We start from the raw sequence: 14,298 nt of genomic DNA on the forward strand, positions 1-14,298 counted from the left end.
AAGCGATTTCGCAAGGATTTTTATTATTGTAACCTCACTGAAAAAACGTGGTTGTCTCTGATGGTGGCATGCTGACCATGTGTAAAAACAATTATGAGCGGATTCACATTTTCAACCTAATAATTTTGGAGATATTATAAAAGGTAGCATGACAGTTTTAACAAGATTCCGTCAATTTAACCAGTTACGGCCAAGTTTGTCGAAATTCCCACAATTACTACTCAACTTTTATGTGATAATAATGAACATAAAATGTACACCTGTTATTGTACTACATTATAACATCAAATTATCAGTTTTAATGGTATGCAGTCAATTGTAATTGCATTGAAATAATATGTAAGAGGAGCGCACCAGCACTGTGACATCACATCACGTGACATGACAATGACATCACAGTTACGTCACAGACGTTACTGTACCATCATTGTGACGTCACCTTGACGTCACGCCAACCCTCAGGCTATATAAGCCTAAACACTCTCAAACTGTCAGCAGTGTCGACTCGTCGCAGGAAACAAAGCATCGTGCACCAGACCAATTTAATATTGGAGCTTGTGTATAGAATTTGAAAAAATGGCAATGCTTGCTTTGAATTTTTTTTATATTTCTCATACTTTTCATCAGTCAATACGAGAATATGCTGCAATTCTCTGGCCATGTAGCGAGTTTTGCGATAATTGCTATGAGCGAGGCCTACATCAAAGATGCAACTGCAGTGTTTGAGTTGAAAAAAGAGACTTGGAAAGGTGTTGGGCATGCAATGGCATATCACGGGATTATGAAAACTGCGCATTTATGGTGGACCATTTTCCATAAAATATCCATCTTCATGTCTGCTATTCATGTCATCCTCATCATCTTTCACATGTGGATGATAAAACATCTACAGAAAGCAGTGATAAAAACTAAATATGCAATAATTGTCAAGAAAGTGAAAATGACAAGACGACCCAGATTCCGAAAGATCAGACATGAGACCTATATCAGAAGGGCCTGCACTGAGACCAGAGGACGCCGGCCTTATCCTTGGGGTGGGCCAGTGGTTGTGATCGACAATGGACTCAGAGATTCCTCTGTTCAGACCACCGGGGACTTCACCAAAAAGACAGACACATCCAAGGTCAGTAACGAGACCAGAGATGCATCCACCTTAACCAGAGGACGCCGGCCTTATCCTTGGAGTGGGCCCGTGGTTGTGATGGACAATGGACTCAGAGATTCCTCTGTCCAGACCACCGCGGACTTCACCAAAAATACAGACACATCCAAGGTCAGTAATGAGACCAGAGATGCATCCACCGAGACAAGAGGACGCCGGCCTTATCCTTGGGGTGGGCCAGTGGTTGTGATGGACAATGGACTCAGAGATTCCTCTGTTCAGACCACCGGGGACTTCACCAAAAAGACAGACACATCCAAGGTCAGTAACGAGACCAGAGATGCATCCACCGAGACCAGAGGACGCCGGCCTTATCCTTGGAGTGGGCCCGTGGTTGTGATCGACAATGGACTCAGAGATTCCTCTGTTCAGACCACCGAGGACTTTACCAAGAAAACAAACTCATCTAAGGTCAGCACTGAGACAAGAGATGCATCCACCGAGACCAGAGGATCCCAGCCTCATCCTTGGAGTGGGCCAGTGGTTGTGGCAGAAGGTCACGGGACAGACCCAGGGGTCATGGATTGACTGACTGAGATGTCATAGTCTCACACATGCACACACGCATGCATATGCAAACTCGCATACACGGAGATTTACACTTTAAATGATATGTATGCCACCCTCCAGGATCTCTCCATCCATGTTATAATGTTGTTTTCAATCACCATTGTACCGAAATTAAACATTTAAACATATTTCCCGAATTGTTCCTGTCTTGTTTGTAATTGCTCAGAGTTTCGTGTCTTGATTTAATACTTGTTTCGTCTTTCAATCGAGACAAAGAATCTGTGCGATAATCCCACAATGCAGTGCACCCCATTGTATCAGAAAGAGGCGACAGTGAGCGAGAAAAAAACATGAATTGTCTCCATGGAATCCATCTTTCCTCAGCAACGTCCAAATCAACCAACACAACATGGCAAGCAGTTAGGTCTTATGCTGCATGTATGTGAATCGTGCATAGAAACTCACAGATTCATTGACACACACACACACCCACTGGGGAAATACACCGCATGAAATATCTCCTCCAAAGTAATTTGACTAAACTTCAGGATCCACATCAAGATTAAATTATGCCTCAAGTCAACATATTATAGATTATCAAGCGATTTCAAAAGCTTTATTGATTGTAACCTCACTGAAAAAGCGTGGTTGTCTCTGATGGTGGCATGCTGACCATGTGTAAAAAAAAAATTATAAGCGAATTCATATTTTCAACCTAATTATTTTGGAGATATTATAAAAGGAGCATGACCGTTTTAATAAGAGTCGGTCAATTTAACCAGTTACGGCAAAGTTTGTCGACATTCCCACAATTACTACTCAACGTTTTACGTAATAATAATGAACATAAAATGTACACTTGTTATTGTACTACATTATAACATCAAATTTTCAGTTTTAATGGTATGCAGTCAATTGTAATTGCATTGAAATAATATGTTAGAGGAGCGCACCAGCACTGTGACATCACATCACGTGACATGACAATGACATCACAGTTACGTCACAGACGTTACTGTGCCATCATTGTGACGTCACATTGACGTCACGCCAGCCCTCAGGCTATAAAAGCCTAAGCACTCTCAAACTGTCAGCAGTGTCGACTCGTCGCAGGAGACAAAGCATCGTGCACCAGGCCAATTTAATATTGGAGCTTGTGTAAAGAATTTGAAAAAATGGCAATGCTTGCTTTGAATTTTTTTCTATTTCTCATACTTTTCATCAGTCAGTACGAGGATATGCTGCAATTCTCTGGCCATGTGGCGAGTTTTGCGATAATTGCTATGAGCGAGGCCTACATCAAAGATGCAACTGCAGTGTTTGAGTTGATAAAAGAGACTTGGAAAGGTGTTGGGCATGCAATGGCATATCACGGGATTATGAAAACTGCGCATTTATGGTGGACCATTTTCCATAAAATATCCATCTTCATGTCTGCTATTCATGTCATCCTCATCATCTGCCACATGTGGATGAAAAAACATCAACAGAAATCAGTGATAAAAACTAAATTTGCAATAATTGTCAAGAAAGTGAAAATTACAAGACGACCCAGATTGCGAAAGATCAGACATGAGACCTATATCAGAAGGGCCTGCACTGAGACCAGAGGACGCCGGCCTTATCCTTGGGGTGGGCCAGGGGTTGTGATCGACAATGGACTCAGAGATTCCTCTGTTCAGACCACCGGGGACTTCACCAAAAAGACAGACACATCCAAGGTCAGTAACGAGACCAGAGATGCATCCACCGAGACAAGAGGACGCCGGCCTTATCCTTGGAGTGGGCCCGTGGTTGTGATGGACAATGACTCAGAGATTCCTCTGTCCAGACCACCGGGCACTTCACCAAAAAGACAGACACATCCAAGGTCAGCATTGAGACCAGAGATGCATCCACCGAGACAAGAGGACGCCGGCCTTTTCCTTGGAGTGGGCCCGTGGTTGTGATCGACAATGGACTCAGAGATTCCTCTGTTCAGACCACCGAGGACTTTACCAAGAAAACAAACTCATCTAAGGTCAGCACTGAGACAAGAGATGCATCCACCGAGACCAGAGGATCCCAGCCTCATCCTTGGAGTGGGCCAGTGGTTGTGGCAGAAGGTCACGGGACAGACCCAGTGGCCATGGATTGACTGACTGAGATGTAATAGTCTCACACATGCACACACGCATGCATATGCAAACTCGCATACACGGAGATTTACACTTTAAATGCTATGTATGCCACCCTCCAGGATCTCTCCATCCATGTTATAATGTTGTTTTCAATCACCATTGTACCGAAATTAAACATTTAAACATATTTCCCGAATTTTTCCTGTCTTGTTTGTAATTGCTCAGAGTTTCGTGTCTTGATTTAATACTTGTTTCGTCTTTCAATCGAGACAAAGAATCTGTGCGATAATCCCACAATGCAGTGCACCCCATTGTATCAGAAAGAGGCGACAGTGAGCGAGAAAAAACATGAATTGTCTCCATGGAATCCATCTTTCCTCAGCAACGTCCAAATCAACCAACACAACATGGCAAGCAGTTAGGTCTAATGCTGCATGTATGTGAATCGTGCATAGAAACTCACAGATTCATTGACACACACACACCCACTGGGGAAATACACCGCGTGAAATATCTCCTCCAAAGTTATTTTACTGACGTCAGGATCCACCTAAAGTCAAGCGATTTCCCAAGGATTTTTATTATTGTAACCTCACTGAAAAAACGTGGTTGTCTCTGATGGTGGCATGCTGACCATGTGTAAAAAAAATTATAATCGGATTCACATTTTCAACCTAATAATTTTGGAGATATTATAAAAGGTAGCATAACAGTTTTAACAAGATTCCGTCAATTTAACCAGTTACGGCCAAGTTTGTCGAAATTCCCACAATTACTACTCAACTTTTTACGTGATAATAATGAACATAAAATGTACACCTGTTATTGTACTACATTATAACATCAAATTATCAGTTTTAATGGTATGCAGTCAATTGTAATTGCATTGAAATAATATGTAAGAGGAGCGCACCAGCACTGTGACATCACATCACGTGACATGACAATGACATCACAGTTACGTCACAGACGTTACTGTGCCATCATTGTGACGTCACATTGACGTCACGCCAGCCCTCAGGCTATAAAAGCCTAAGCACTCTCAAACTGTCAGCAGTGTCGACTCGTCGCAGGAGACAAAGCATCGTGCACCAGGCCAATTTAATATTGGAGCTTGTGTAAAGAATTTGAAAAAATGGCAATGCTTGCTTTGAATTTTTTTATATTTCTCATACTTTTCATCAGTCAATACGAGAATATGCTGCAATTCTCTGGCCATGTAGCGAGTTTTGCGATAATTGCTATGAGCGAGGCCTACATCAAAGATGCAACTGCAGTGTTTGAGTTGATAAAAGAGACTTGGAAAGGTGTTGGGCATGCAATGGCATATCACGGGATCATGAAAACTGCGCATTTATGGTGGACCATTTTCCATAAAATATCCATCTTCATGTCTGCTATTCATGTCATCCTCATCATCTTCCACATGTGGATGATAAAACATCAACAGAAAGCAGTGATAAAAACTAAATATGCAATAATTGTCAAGAAAGTGAAAATGACAAGACGACCCAGATTCCGAAAGGTCAGACATGAGACCTATATCAGAAGGGCCTGCACTGAGACCAGAGGACGCCGGCCTTATCCTTGGGGTGGGCCAGTGGTTGTGATCGACAATGGACTCAGAGATTCCTCTGTTCAGACCACCGGGGACTTCACCAAAAAGACAGACACATCCAAGGTCAGTAATGAGACCAGAGATTCATCCACCGAGACAAGAGGACGCCGGCCTTATCCTTTGAGTGGGCCCGTGGTTGTGATGGACAATGGACTCAGAGATTCCTCTGTCCAGACCACCGGGCACTTCACCAAAAAGACAGACACATCCAAGGTCAGCATTGAGACCAGAGATGCATCCACCGAGACAAGAGGACGCCGGCCTTATCCTTGGAGTGGGCCCGTGGTTGTGATCGACAATGGACTCAGAGATTCCTCTGTTCAGACCACCGAGGACTTTACCAAGAAAACAAACTCATCTAAGGTCAGCACTGAGACAAGAGATGCATCCACCGCGACCAGAGGATCCCAGCCTCATCCTTGGAGTGGGCCAGTGGTTGTGGCAGAAGGTCACGGGACAGACCCAGGGGCCATGGATTGACTGACTGAGATGTAATAGTCTCACACATGCACACAGGCATGCATATGCAAACTCGCATACACGGAGGTTTACATTTTAAATACTATGTATGTGACCCTCCAGGATCTCTCCATCCATGTTATAATGTTGTTTTCAATCACCATTGTACCGATATTCAAGATTAAAACATATTTCCCGAATTTTTCCTGTCTTGTTTGTAATTGCTCAGAGTTTCGTGTCTTGATTGAATACTTATTTCATCTTTCAATCGAGACAAATAATTGGTGCGATAATCTCACAATGCAGTGCACCCCATTGTATCAGAAAGAGGCGACAGTGAGCGAGAAAAAAAATATATTAATTGTCTCCATGGAATCCACCTTTCCTCAGCAACGTCCAAATCAACCAACATGCATGTTTGTGAATCGTGCATAGAAACTGACAGATTCATTGACACACACACACATCCACAGGGAAAATACACCGCGTGAAATATTTCCTCCAAAGATATTTAACTGAACTGCAGGATCCACATCAAGATTAAAGTATGCCTATAGTCAACGTATTATAGATTATTAGCGGTAAGTGCCCGGCGTTGCCTGGGCGAAAAAGACAGACACACACATCGACTTACACACAGACATCGACCCACACACATAGAAGCACATCGACTTACACGCACACACACATATGGACTCACACAGACAGACATCGACTTTAGACACACACACATGGAGTTAGACACACACATCGACTCACACACATACATAGACTTACACACACATATCGACTCACACACAGACATATGTAGAGGAGTAGAGGAGAGTAGTGGCGTCGTGTGCGCTGTCCGGTGCGATGGCGTCACGGGACGTGGGGTCACGCGCGCTGGACAGTGCACATGACGACACAGCTCCTCTAGGTTAAAAGGGGGACCCCTTGACGTAAGCGGGGTCGTAGCTGGAGTCAAGGGCCGAGAGAGGGTGAAACGGGGAGCCAGGGTCAAGAGGGTATGGACAGGGGAGATAGCACAGCGCCAGGGCTGGACGCGGCTGTGCTTCTCGGTCGGCCGTGTTGGATGATCCCACGGCCGGCGCAGAGGAGACAGCACAGGGCAGCCGGCTGTGTTGGGACCCAGTGGGAGCTAGCCCCGGATCCCTTTTTCTTTTACCCTTTCGATTGTCTTGTGTAGCCATTTAATAAACGGCGAAATCCCTTAACCTCACCTCCGTCTCTGAGTGAGTCGTCGCCAGCTCCTCAATAACTGGTGTCAGAAGGAGGTTCGTGAAGGACACTGCTGGGGATTGGAGCCAGTCGCCCTCCAGCAACAACGGAGGGAAGAGAAGCGACGCTGACAACGAGCTTAGAACCGGGTGGCTAAAACGCAGAAAGTCGGCACAGCGAGGAGCACAGTTCGTGCATCTGACAGTCATCTCATTCAACCCAGGGCACCTGAGTCTGTTCCGTGACCTTGGCACTTCATCTAGCCTTTAAGTACACCTAGCATGGCACATGCGCCCTGGTGAGAGTCACCGCCACTTGTGGTGAACGTCGGTTCAATGTTTAGGTGGGGAGTGGTGGCGCAGCGGTTTGTAGCGCACTGCACTACAAACCCGACGACCCGAGTTCGATTCTCGCTCACGACCAATATCAGTGGAAGCGAATATTTGAAGCGTTCCTAGGGTCTCCCTTAGGTCGACTCAGCCTCAATTGAGTACCTAGTGCATTGCCACTAGGGTGACAAAGGTGTCCGGGCGTGGTGTTGGCCACCCCACCTCCTTTGTGCGCCGTGCCGGCCTTCATAGGCGCGTGCTCGCGAACAGCACTTGCCCCAACAGCCTGTCAAGGCTATACAGGGGGAACTTTGCGTCTCTCTGTATATTTTACACATTTCTGGTGAACCCTGCCCACGCTTTTCTCGGTGTGTTTCCTGATCGACCTTGCCTGCCCATAATAGTTTTACGAACACCCTCAACTTGAGCCCTGCAGGTCGTTCAATGTAGCCCAAGTTACGCGAAGCTCCGAGTTGCGCCCATCTGCCGTAAATTCTTAGGTAGCACCATTATCTTGTTCACGCACATTCAACGGGATGTGTGGGAGTGTTGACCGAGTACATGAAGTGTAATAAACGTATTTGTGCGCAGGAGCGGTGGCGCAGTGGTTAGCGCACTGCGCTACGAGCCCGGCGACCCGAGTTCGATTCCCTCTCACGGACAACACCAGTATCGATTATCTGAACTGGTCCTTGGGCCTCCTCTAGGTCGACTCAGCCTCAAATGAGTTATCTGGTGCCGTGTGTAAAATCATCGCTACTGGGGAGGCAAAGGCATCCCCCGTGGTGCTCACCCACCCACCCTCTCGTGTGCCGTGCGGCCTTTATAAATGCTTCTCGCTAACAGCACTTGGCCCAACAGGCTGGGTAAGGCTATACGGGGGATCTTTGTCTTTCCAGTGGCGCGCTGCGCCACGAGCCTGGACACCTGAGTTCGATTCCCGCTCACGGCCAACACCAGTGGAGAAGCGCCATTGAGAAGCGCCATTGCCCAAAACTTTTCTTATTCTGTATATGAATTCCCTTTTAGGGTGAAGTTGATGAACGTGTTTGAGTTTATTCTAATTACATCCAACCGGTAGCTGCTGCCAGGCAGACCTACATTCACTGTTTGTTCACAAGCTTCCGTTCGCCGACGCACCTTTGAAAGCCCTTGAGCGCTGGTGGTGTGATACGTGAGCAGATTCCCCCTCCCCCCCACCACCATGTATAAGTGGTGAGGTCACCATAGCAGCTAAATAACATGGGTGTGTGGTTACAGCAGGTAAACAGTCACACCCCAGAGGTGAGCACACCACATCGCATGCACCTGCAGCCCATAAGGAAACCCCGAGCATCGCACAGGGATGGGTTTCGCTCGGTGATATACAATTTTTTACCGAGTCTTAAGCCACGTTCGCCATAATAAAACCCCGAACGTCACACGAGAGGGTGAATTTGAGTCGGTAAAAATGGACGGCGTCATTGTGGAAAGGTGCAGTCGATGAAAAAGATCTTCATAGATCATCAGACTCTTCCAGTATGAATAAATATTCAGATTCTGTATGAATGTTGAACTTTTTGTCGCACACCGTACATGGCCAACCGCGCTAATCGGAGGTGCGGGGGAAGGACAACAAACTAAACAAAAACACGCAATTATAAAAAAAAATTCGGTTTTTTTACCCTTTCGATTGGAAACATTCGCCAAATGAAAATTAACCGAAAGTTGAAAAGGGCACAACAGAGGCATCGAGAGATGCATGCTGGGAATTACATTTCGGAGAAGAAACATGGATTATAGAGCAAGTGCAAATTCGAGATGTCATTTTGACAGGTCAGAAGAGTGAGTGTACTTTGGCAAGACACGTCGCTCGAAGGGATGACAGCCTTTAATCGATATTAATGACACTGTCACCCAAAGAAGAGAACACACCCAAGAAGGCATCCACCGTAGAGATGGAATGATGAGATCAGCTCGTGCGCAAGAGCGAGATGGGTTGTTGCATGGCTTGCAGTGGAGGGGGGGTATCATCCAGAAGTTGATCAATCAAGGCTGATGATTTTGATCTGTGGAAAAAAATCACTCAGAAAGTGGTCAAAACTTCTTCTGAATATCCATACGTATACGTGTGTTATGGGTTTACTTGAGAGACACACAAATTCAGGAGGCAACACGTTCATTCTACGACCACAACGGGGTAACTACATAACCAGTAACCACAGCTGGATAACTACATAACCGGTAACCACCACGGGGTCCTATATAAACGGGTCAGGTGAGGAGAAAACGTAGCACGGCGGGTTCCGTTGAAACAGACAGCCCTGATGGGACCCGGGACCTCCCTTTTATGCCCCCCAGCGTGGTCTGGCTCCGCCCTCGATCACGCCCCCTTCTGGAACTTCCCAGAAGATTCTGGGCCATACACCACGTGTCCCTTCTGTCACCTTTGGCCCACATCCTTACCCTGTCCTATCACGTGCCCTTGCCAGCCAATCGGGCTACTGCATCCTCAAATGCCTCCTACTCTGCCAGCCCCCAGAACCATGCTCCCCTAGAGACCTCTTCCATGACATCGTGTACTTTGCTGGCAAATAAGGCTACTACACACGCAATTCATTTCTCTGTCGGTAAGTGAATAGCGGTAGCGCCGTAATGACCCATTATATGTCACTAAACGTGCATGAAACACCTAAAAGTGGTCTCCTGGGATTGCTACATTTGTCGAATTCAATGCAATTATCCACGGATAGAAAAGAGTTGTCCAGAAGTGTCATCATATTCATCGTATCTGTACGTATGCATGTTGAACTTCTTCGCACCATGCTTAGCCAAACGTGCTCATCGGAGGTGCGAGCGACGCAGTAGGCCAAATGCCCTTAAGAGCCATTGTCCCGAACGTTTCCAGAGCCCGCAGACTACTGTCAACCCTTGAAACACATTTTTACAAACCGCCAAGCAGCAATTACATATGTTTTTTTTTATTACACCTGCCCCAAATCGGAGTGTGTGCGGTGCACGGGTTAGGAACGAACCACGGCTTTATAGGCGGGCCTTCTATAAGCCTATCTCATGGAGGCCCCTTCCGCCAAACAATGGTGCTAGCCAGCCATTGCAGGGCTGAACCTTTATTTTTTTGTAAGATATTATTTGCATGGATGAATGTGAACTCGGTGACAAGATCCACCAATATAGACCCCCCCAATTTAATTCAAAATAAGTATAGTTTCACCAAATTTACTTTTTGATTGCTAGCTGTGTCCACGATATGCAAACACCTTTTCTCTGATATTGTTCGTCAGGCAAAGATATCTTCCTAGGTAAAACATCAAAATTAATGAAAATAAAATAAAATAAAAACAAAAATCACGACGTTTCGGAGGCAACACAAGTCTCCGTCATCAGGTGGGACCGTCACAGCCAGATTAGCTGCATCAAGTGAGGCAATGATTCAAGATGTAATCCCTTAAAAGCGAGTTGAGGGGGGAGGAGAGGGAGGGGGGAGCTCATCAGAATATGGTAGCCAATGAATGGAACGTATCGGGAGGGAGGGGGTCGGGGCCAAAAGGGTGGGCGACGGCGTGGAAGCGATTGTGCTCAAGCGACAAACTACTGCACACGCCAACACAATGGACAGAGAGGGGGAGGGGAGGTCTGATACACATGATAGACAAAAGAACGAAAATGCCCATGTTTATACCAATGCTGGCTGAACAATGAAGAGAGTACTGTTAAAAAATAACTGGGGATGTTAACACTCAGTAAAGTAAAGTAAAATAGTGCCTGTCAGATAAGATGGTCCAAAAAATTGTAATTAAGTCTTTTTTGCGTGGTTGATAACATCTTCTTAGGTTTTTTCGGTAAAGTCACGTAGAAAGTAAAATAAAATAAAAACAAAAATCACGACGTTTCGGAGGCAACACAAGTCTCCGTCATCAGGTGGGACCGTCACAGCCAGATTAGCTGTATCAAGTGAGGCAATGATTCAAGATGTAATCCCTTAAAAGCGAGTTGAGGGGGGAGGGAGAGGGAGGGGGGAGCTCATCAGACTATGGTAGCCAATGAAAGGAACGTATCGGGAGGGAGGGGGGGCGAGGCCAAAAGGGGTGGGCGATGGACGTGGAAGCGCTTGTGCGCAAGCGGCCAATTACTGCACACGCCAACACAATGGAGCGATTGTGCGCAAGCGGCCAGCCACTGCACCCGCCAACACAATTGATAACATCTTTCAAATGATTACTAAGTTTGTACCCATCATCACGGTTGAAATTATGTCTGTGTTTGTATATTTGTATGGCTTCGTGTACAAACCTTTGATGGTAGCCGGGAGGTTTGCAGAGAACCTTGGTCTCGGAAAAGACAATTTCATGAGAGCCCACCGAGTTGTAGCAATGATCGGCAACGGCAGAAGAATCAGTTCTGCCGTGTTTCAGATCTGACTTGTGCTCGCGGACACGATCAGAAACATGACGTTTCGTTTCTCCAATGTAGCAATCACCACAAATGCAACTCAATTTGTAGACTCCAGGATACTGTAAGTCAGGAACGACATCCTTCACAGATGGAATCAGATCACGGATTTTATGCACTGTACTGAATCGGACTTGGATCTTATGTTTGTTTAGAATTTTGGAGATCTTTTTGGTCACGCCAGCTATGTATGGTAACGTGATGGTTTTGGTCGGAGTTTCATGTGGCTGTTTCTGTGTGGTGGGAGAGACAGCTTGGCGGATAGTACTGTGTGGTGGGAGAGACAGCTTGGCGGATAGTACGGATAGTACGGTTAGAGTATCCGTTCATCCTGGCTACCATCAAAGGTTTGTACACGAAGCCATTCAAATATACAAACACAGACATAATTTCAACCGTGATGATGGGTACAAACTTAGTAATCATTGGAAAGATGTTATCAACCACGCAAAAAAGACTTAATTACAATTTTTTGGACCATCTTATCTGACAGGCACTATTTTACTTTACTTTACCGAGTGTTAACATCCCCAGTTATTTTTAACAGTACTCTCTTCATTGTTCAGCCAGCATTGGTATAAACATGGGCATTTTCGTTCTTTTGTCTATCATGTGTATCAGACCTCCCCTCCCCCTCTCTGTCCATTGTGTTGGCGTGTGCAGTAGTTTGTCGCTTGCGCACAATCGCTTCCACGCCGTCGCCCACCCTTTTGGCCCCGCCCCCCCTCCCTCCCGATACGTTCCATTCATTGGCTACCATATTCTGATGAGCTCCCCCCTCCCTCTCCTCCCCCCTCAACTCGCTTTTAAGGGATTACATTTTGAATCATTGCCTCACTTGATGCAGCTAATCTGGCTGTGACGGTCCCACCTGATGACGGAGACTTGTGTTGCCTCCGAAACGTCGTGATTTTTGTTTTTATTTTATTTTCATTAATTTTGATGTTTTACCTACGTGACTTTACCGAAAAAACCTAAGAATATGATTCCTTGCAGTCACGAAAGCTTCAAATCTAGAATTAATATCTTCCTAGCCTGGTGCGCAGGGTCATGGGTTCGATCCCGATCGTGAAGGTGCCTGTTGTATATTTGTAGTCTGCATGTTCTACACATGGTGGTCGCGTGGGTTTTTCTCCGGGTCCTCCTGTTTTTGCCCTCCACCAGTCAACGTGCCGATGACTGGTACCGGCCTTGTCAAGATCGGCTTCTGTGGAGGAGGCTTGGGAATGGCGCTACTGTGCAGTTGAAGGCAGCCGCACTTCACCAACAACAGAAGGCAGAGAGGAACGACGCTCACAACGAGTTGGCACAGTGAGGAGCACAGGTGGTGCATCTGTCAGTCAACTCAGTTTATTACTCATAGCACCCGGGTCTATTCTGTGATCTCCCGCCAGCGAGCCTTCAACATTTCACGTGGCCTTAAGGTGCACTGAGCTTAACACAAGCGCCGTGCGTTCAAAGTATTTGGCTGCGATACATTTCCACGTGATAAGCCACTTCGTTGAGCTATAATTTGTGGGCTATTCCTGGTAAGATAAAACATAGTTTCAAGAGTTTTAGTTTAAGTTTAGTGTCTTGCTGAAAGCCCACTCATTTGTCTTAGCTGTTAATATAACGACTCTAATCTGTATTCTTTTTTCTCTGATTAACGTGTTTTATTTCTGCATCTCAAATTAATTCCAAGCTTCTTTGCGCACTTTGAAGCCTATGTTCCATATTTACGCAATTATTAATGTGTTCTTCTCTAAACACTCGAGCACTCATGGACTCTATTATCATAATAACACGGCCATCGTTACATCCAAAGCCTTCCCCACACTGTCTATTTAACTATTTAACTTATTTTTGTTTACGAGGTAAGGCCCACTGAGCTATATAGCTTTTTTTCAGAAACAACATGGCCACAAATAATTGCTCAAAGAAGTGGCTTATCATGTGAAAAATTATGGCAGCCAAATATTCTACACGCATGTTGGTTCTATATGCGCAGGGAAAAAACCTGAAAAACCCGGAGAAAAATCCACGCGACCACAAGGAGAGAGAGACATGCAAACTCCACATCTCCAGGTGTCAGGGTCGTGGTCGAACCCATGGCCTCCTGTATACCAGGCGTGGCAGCTCACCATCCGAACGCCCCCAATAATGGGGGGGGGGGGGTTGTCTGACCATACTTCACCACGCTGGTCATTACAGATTGGTGAACGAGGGAGTGGGGGTGAAAACCTCAGGACCAGTTCAGATATTTCTTGCCAATAATGTTTTGCCATGGCTGGTGATCAACGTTGAGAATCTACGATGCACAGGTCTATAAAACTATGCTGTATCAGCACTGCATACCTGCCGACTCCCACGCGGTTATGTCACTGACAGCCACCAAATCATTCAGCCCACGTCTCTGTGTTTTTTCACCAGGCGAGATTCCACTGCGCT

The sequence above is a fragment of the Lampetra planeri genome, chromosome 18 (genome assembly GCF_965212315.1).
Source record: "Lampetra planeri chromosome 18, kcLamPlan1.2.h2, whole genome shotgun sequence".
NCBI lineage: Eukaryota > Metazoa > Chordata > Hyperoartia > Petromyzontiformes > Petromyzontidae > Lampetra > Lampetra planeri.